Source organism: Passer domesticus, chromosome 2 (genome assembly GCF_036417665.1).
Source record: "Passer domesticus isolate bPasDom1 chromosome 2, bPasDom1.hap1, whole genome shotgun sequence".
Lineage (NCBI taxonomy): Eukaryota > Metazoa > Chordata > Aves > Passeriformes > Passeridae > Passer > Passer domesticus.
This window is the reverse complement of record NC_087475.1, coordinates 101,809,157-101,815,100: the sequence shown is the minus strand read 5'-3', so window position 1 is coordinate 101,815,100 and position 5,944 is coordinate 101,809,157. Positions and strand designations below refer to the sequence as shown.

At 39.4% G+C, this 5,944-nt stretch overlaps 1 long non-coding RNA gene across 1 annotated transcript; it reads left to right on the top strand.

Annotated features, from left to right (window-relative positions):
- Positions 1–2,424: 2,424 nt before the first annotated feature.
- Positions 2,425–3,458, top strand: LOC135295571 (uncharacterized). Its single transcript, XR_010357694.1, has 3 exons — positions 2,425–2,555; positions 2,748–2,905; positions 3,252–3,458. It is a non-coding gene; the product is annotated as an uncharacterized LOC135295571 (long non-coding RNA).
- Positions 3,459–5,944: the final 2,486 nt, after the last annotated feature.

Here is a 5,944-nt window from a genome sequence, read left to right as displayed (position 1 = left end):
ATACTTTATTTGGCAGCCTACAGAGGGCTGTGAAGTCATAAAGAGCCACTGTCCAGTTCTTACCTCGGTAGGACAGTGGACCAGATCTAATCCTTGCAAATTGCAACTGTTTTGATCAAAATTTTTTTACCAAACTAAACATTCTTTTTTTTTTTCCCCCTTGCTTTTCTGTTTTTGTGTTGTTGTCTGGACTGAGAGGGACTCAGCTTACAAATTTTTTCCATGAACTTCTGAGATTATTCTCTTACCTTTTTTTTAGCCACATAAAGAAAAAATAAGAGGTGGGGATTGCTGGGAAGGAGGAGGCGGAAATGTCTTGTGCCGAATGAATGCATGGCACAATGCATTCATTATGAGACCTTGCTTTTATGCTTCTGGTTCAAATCTGATGTGACTGATGATTTCTTACTGCTTTGTTTATTATTGTAATGACTAGGGAGTAATCAAGATGGACAAAGATTTAGTAATTACTGTATAAACAAGGAGCTGTAGACAGTCCTTGACCTAAGGAACTTAGAAGTTAAATAGACACACCAACATGACAGAACAGGATGTTATCAGTGATGTTGGAAAGCATGTGCAATTCTGGCAGCATGTTTCATACTTTAATGCCCAGTCACACCTTCCTGGACCAAAGAGAAAATTTTCCAAAAGGGTGTGAGATAGGCAAATGCATAGAGGAAGCTCACCTTAAATTACTGACTCTGTGAGCTAGTGAAGAGATAAACTCTTCACTGGGAGTTTCCATTTCCCTTGCAGCCTCCTGTAGAAAAAAATGCTGCATCTTCTGGCATTAAAGTCAATAGGGCATTTTCCATTTAAAAGCTCAAAGCAAAAATAACAAACTACATTGTTATGATTACTTTTATCAGGCAGGCATCAAGGCAGATAAGTCAAAGGCATGTAAGCCTCTGTGTATCCCTATTGAGGACTGGGGAAAGTAGACAGCAGATAAAATTTAAAGCATGACAATAATTTGGAATTAGAATGGTAGGCTAGAATTCAGAGTCTTTCCCATAATCTTGAACAAGACTGATCAATAGACTGTGTATTGTCAGAAACCTGATAATTGCACATACACTGAGACAGAGCAGAATTCATATGTAAATTTAAATAGAATAATTCCTGTACTTATAATACCCTGATCTTTGAATGCATGAAATTTTCCCTTTGAAATTGTGTTGCAGTACTGGCAGTGATTTAGCATAGAGGAGACTATGCAGAAGTTACTCACATGAAAATAACAAGTGAATTTCAGCTCCAGGGAGATTTACGGCACTTTTTCTGGCATCATATTCAAATTTAATGCCTTATGAAGTCAAATTCTAGTCACTATTGTCTTCTAGGTGTTAAAAGACAATGTTGTAATGCATGTATGAATTGTATTTCCCTTTGATCTGCAATTAAAAAACCCCTATGCGTCAGTAATGTGAGAATTTGATCTCACAAGAGAATTGAAGGGCAGATAAGCTAAAATCTAAAACAAGTAAATAATGTTCTTTGGGGAATAATATCTGGCAGTTTACTAAGGAAATTCAAAAGTATAAATATTTACAATAGGAGGTACACAGATTTCTCATAATATTATACCTGATTCCAATTTGGAATACATGCTGTTTTGCTTAAGTTTATTCCATTTGCTTTTGAAATATGATCCATACTCTACATATAAACTTTATTATTTGCTCATCCTTTTTGACCCAGTGCCTCCTCTATTACTTTTCTGGAGTTTGACTTTTATTGGAAATTTCATGTGGTTTTACATTTAACCAAAAGATTGCCTTGATAAAAAGCTCTGAATAAAAAAGCAGAATCCTAAATTGATATTTACAAAACAGATTTGTGTTGCATATATACTATATATATTTATAGATATATGTATGTAACACTATTATTATTTAATGTTGTTTATGTATTACTGGTATATTTAGAGATTCTAGTGAAAACTGTGGATAGTAAACCATCTGAATAGTCCAAATAGGTACAGCGTGGAAGAAAATAATTTCAAGTCTTCACGACACATGTATACTTTTAATCTATTTTACCTCATGCCTTTCATTCAGCTCATAAGGAACTCAAATTAAACAACAGTGAGCTTTATACCCATAATTAAAAAGAAAAGAAACAAAACAAACAATACAAATAAAGCAGGACCTGAAAAATGAAGCCATTGTCACCACAGAGTGACACCAGCTGCATGAGGAGCCTGCAACAGCCCTGCCACCCATGCAAGGAAGATCACAGTTAAAGTAAGCTGCGAGGCTCTAGCTGGGTCTGGGCAGACCTCAGACTACGCAGAGATTTCCAACAGCTTTTAAATGTGCAGATGCTGTCTAGGCCTTCTCTAAATGAGCCCCAGAAGTGGGGCTCAGAAGTGACACTCCGAAGTGTCACAGAGCCTTCAGCCACAAGTGTAGGTACATTCCAGGGTCGCAGTTGGGTCAGTCTGCTACACTTAATACACCTACCAAGAGCTGTATAGGCAGCTCTGCCTTGAAAGTTCAGCCCTCAGAGATTTGAATCAGGCCTAGATCTGAAGGCCAAACATCATTAAGGTAGCAATAGCTGACTTAGGCTTTAAGAAACCAGAAATGTATCCTTGGTCCTGGTCTCTTTTATTTGAACTAATATAACTGTTTAATTGGACAGATCCCTAGATTGTTGCCAAAGGACTGAAATAAGAACATGTTATCCACTGAAGCCTCAGAGATACGGGAATATAAGGAAAACTTGTGATTCTCTTACAGATAGGGGATGGCTTTTCTTTCAACAATCTCCATCCAGGCCAGGCAGATTCTGCTCCACAGGGACCATCTAAGAGGCCAGCACAACCAGGCAACAGAATCCCAAGGATTTAGTCTTGTGGGGATACAAAATGATCAGCAGTCAAGTAGCTCACTCCAAGGTAAGAATTTTAGGTATAGAGCAAGGATCTGACAGCCCTTATCCAGCTTTGCTGGGAAGGGGAGTGTGTATGATAATTCCACTTTGTGGTTCACTACTTATGAGCGAAGCATCTCCCAGTATTGCAGTTTTCATATGTGACTGAGCCAGAAGGCATTTGACTACAGTGACAGCAGCCAGTGTAACAGTCCTACTTGGAAATTACATTCTCAGCCACTGTCTCTAGCACGCCTCATCCAGCTGGCTTTCTGGTTTGAGAGCATTCACAGCAGTTTGGAGTGAATGTGGACACAGGACATAGCATACTGCTGCCATCGTGTCTCTGGCCTTTTGCTTTGTTTCTGCAGAAGTAATTCATGGGTTGTTTACAGCACCAGTGGTTAAGGAATGACCTCAGCAGCAAGCTTAGGAATGACCCCTCTCCTGTGGCAAGAGAAAGCTGCTGTACTGTCATACCACTGACTAATTAAAGCTAATTAAAGCAAATGGAAACCCTCATCTGACTGGAAAATAAAAACAAATGGAGAATCAGGAACATGCAACACATGAAACGATGTCCAGGAATGATGAAAACCATGAAATGATGAAACCATGAACAATGGTTTTGAGAGGAAGAGAAACATCTATATGTTAAAATGCCTCTTGGAAGCCAAATCAGAACATGGCTACAAATTCTCTATCTAGGCTGAGCCAAGTCCAATACAGACCTTTTTATTCTAGCTGTTTTTATTCTTTGGTGTTTTCAATACACAGAGTATAAAAGGGGGAACAAACTAGTTGTCTCTCTTCACCAGGGATTTTCAACTGTTGGATATTTTTTCTGTGGCCAGTTTTATCCAATGCCAGTGGTGGGCCAAAGACTAGAGGAAGCCAAGAACAGGGAAGCTGTAAAGGATGGTTTAAAACTACCCATAGCTGTGTGTACAAGACAGACCCCTTTAGACTTCTGCCAGGTACAGTCCAGGCAATCTGGGCCAAGCTGTACAATGCAGGCCTATGGTGGTTTAAGACCTGAGGCACATGAATACTGTGAGGTTCAAGGGGTGGCAGGGAGAAAAAACCATACAGAGTACAATGCAGTGTTTTTCTGTAGCTGTGAGTTCTAGACCCACGAGTTACTGCCTTGTCTCAAGCTATAACCTGGAGGCATAATCAGCTCTGATCTGTTTTCATCTACTCCTGGGAGCCATTATACGATATTAACAAAATAAATCAATTTTAAATAACTGATTGTGTAAGCTTACAACAGCACGGTTGTTCCTGGCATACCTCGGGGACATGCACACTCCACCACCATCATGAATGAATGAATTAATGGGCCTTAGCTCTACTGCAATAGAGTAATTTGTTTTAATAATGTCTGAATATGCACTGAAGTAATATTTGTGCAATCCCTAATAGAGTTCTGGGGTAGAAACTTACATATTAAGAGAACGGTGTTTATTTACATTTACAGAGCAGTTACAGACAGAAAAGAGGTTTTAAAAATGACACCAGGAGGATCGTATTTACTCTCCCCCTGTGGTTTCACCAGGAGGATCATATTTACTCTCTCCCTGTGGTTTCAGTTCAGGCTTGCCTGCTGCACAAGTCAAAGGTGTTTTCTTTTAAATGACAGTTATAGAAACTTCAGGGGATTTGGAAAACATCTGCTTTTTATCCCCATATGCACACAGTGGAGAGTCTGCAACTGTATTTAGCTGAAAAGCTGGCAGCACGGAGAGATACCAAATGCCCAGAATCGCTTAGTCCTTTCCAAGAGTCAGTCTTTCTTCTCTTAGAAAAGGAACATTTTTGTTGGTGGTAAGTGAAATCCATACACAGACTAGAAGCACCACAGGAAAAGCACTGTTTTCAAGTTGGGAGTGGGGTTTTTTTACTGTTTCCTAAAGTTAATAACTTCTCCCATTAAAAAAATGGCAAGATGCTTCAGAAGGGAAGATCATACCAAGATTTTCTGGAAAGCCTTCTTGGGGAAGACTGGATAGAGACATATTAGTACCTTAAATAAAGAGCAAATATTGCAAGTCTGTCACTTTTGATTCTCCACAAGTATCCCAGTGGGTATCTCTTGCTCAGTCCAATGCAAAATGTTTTGAAGGCATTTCCTATGCGACTTTTTCTGCAAAGATTCTACACGTTTCTTTTTAATTTATGGTAGGTCCTCAGAATGCTTAGTTCTTACTCCAAGAACAACTGTTTTTCAAAAAACAGATGAAATAGCATTCCCAACACACAAAAATAAATTGCCGTAGGCAATCTGAAGTCACAAATTCTCTGTTAATAGCCAACCATTCACACTCATTTGAGAAAGGCTGACCTGTATTTAATTCTGGCAGAACATCTTGTTTGACCACACAAATCAAAAACTCCGAATCAAATTTACAAAAAAAAGTTGCTGAGTTTTATGCAGTACATTTACATTTTTTGGAAGGAACACTGATGACTGCTTTCTGTTCTCTGGACTACCTGCTTGCTAGACTGCTTGTTTCTCAGTGTAGGGACTCACCACGATTTTGGTTGGAGCAGTTTGTTGCATCATGAATGTGGGTCTGCTGATCCTAGACTGCTGCTTCAGCAGTGGTGGAGCTCATGAGAGCACTGCAGAAGCATGATGCTGAAGATAAGGTTGAGATGGAATTTCCAGGCTCAGCATGGCAATCAGTTATAGCTGTCTCTCTCCTTCCAAACAACAATATCCCTTCTGGGCAGCAGCTGTTCATGTTTGGCTGTGACTCAAAAGCAAATATTTGCAAGCTTTGGAAAGTTTGAATGTAATCATTTGGCTGCCTTGCAGTTATCTCAAGTGAACAAAAATGTTTTTCATCTGTTGGGAACTACATTCAGCTCAAGGCAGCTGAGGAATCATTCCACCACTCCACAAACCTGTGTGCTTATCCCTTCAGCATTTTGTTTTGTCAGATTCAGGAAGTAGACTCCATAGAAACTGCTTATGAAGTGAACAAAACTCAAATGCCTGATACTGCTGTGGAACTCAATTGCTTAGAGGGTGACAGCCCTGTATTTCATTTGCACCTGG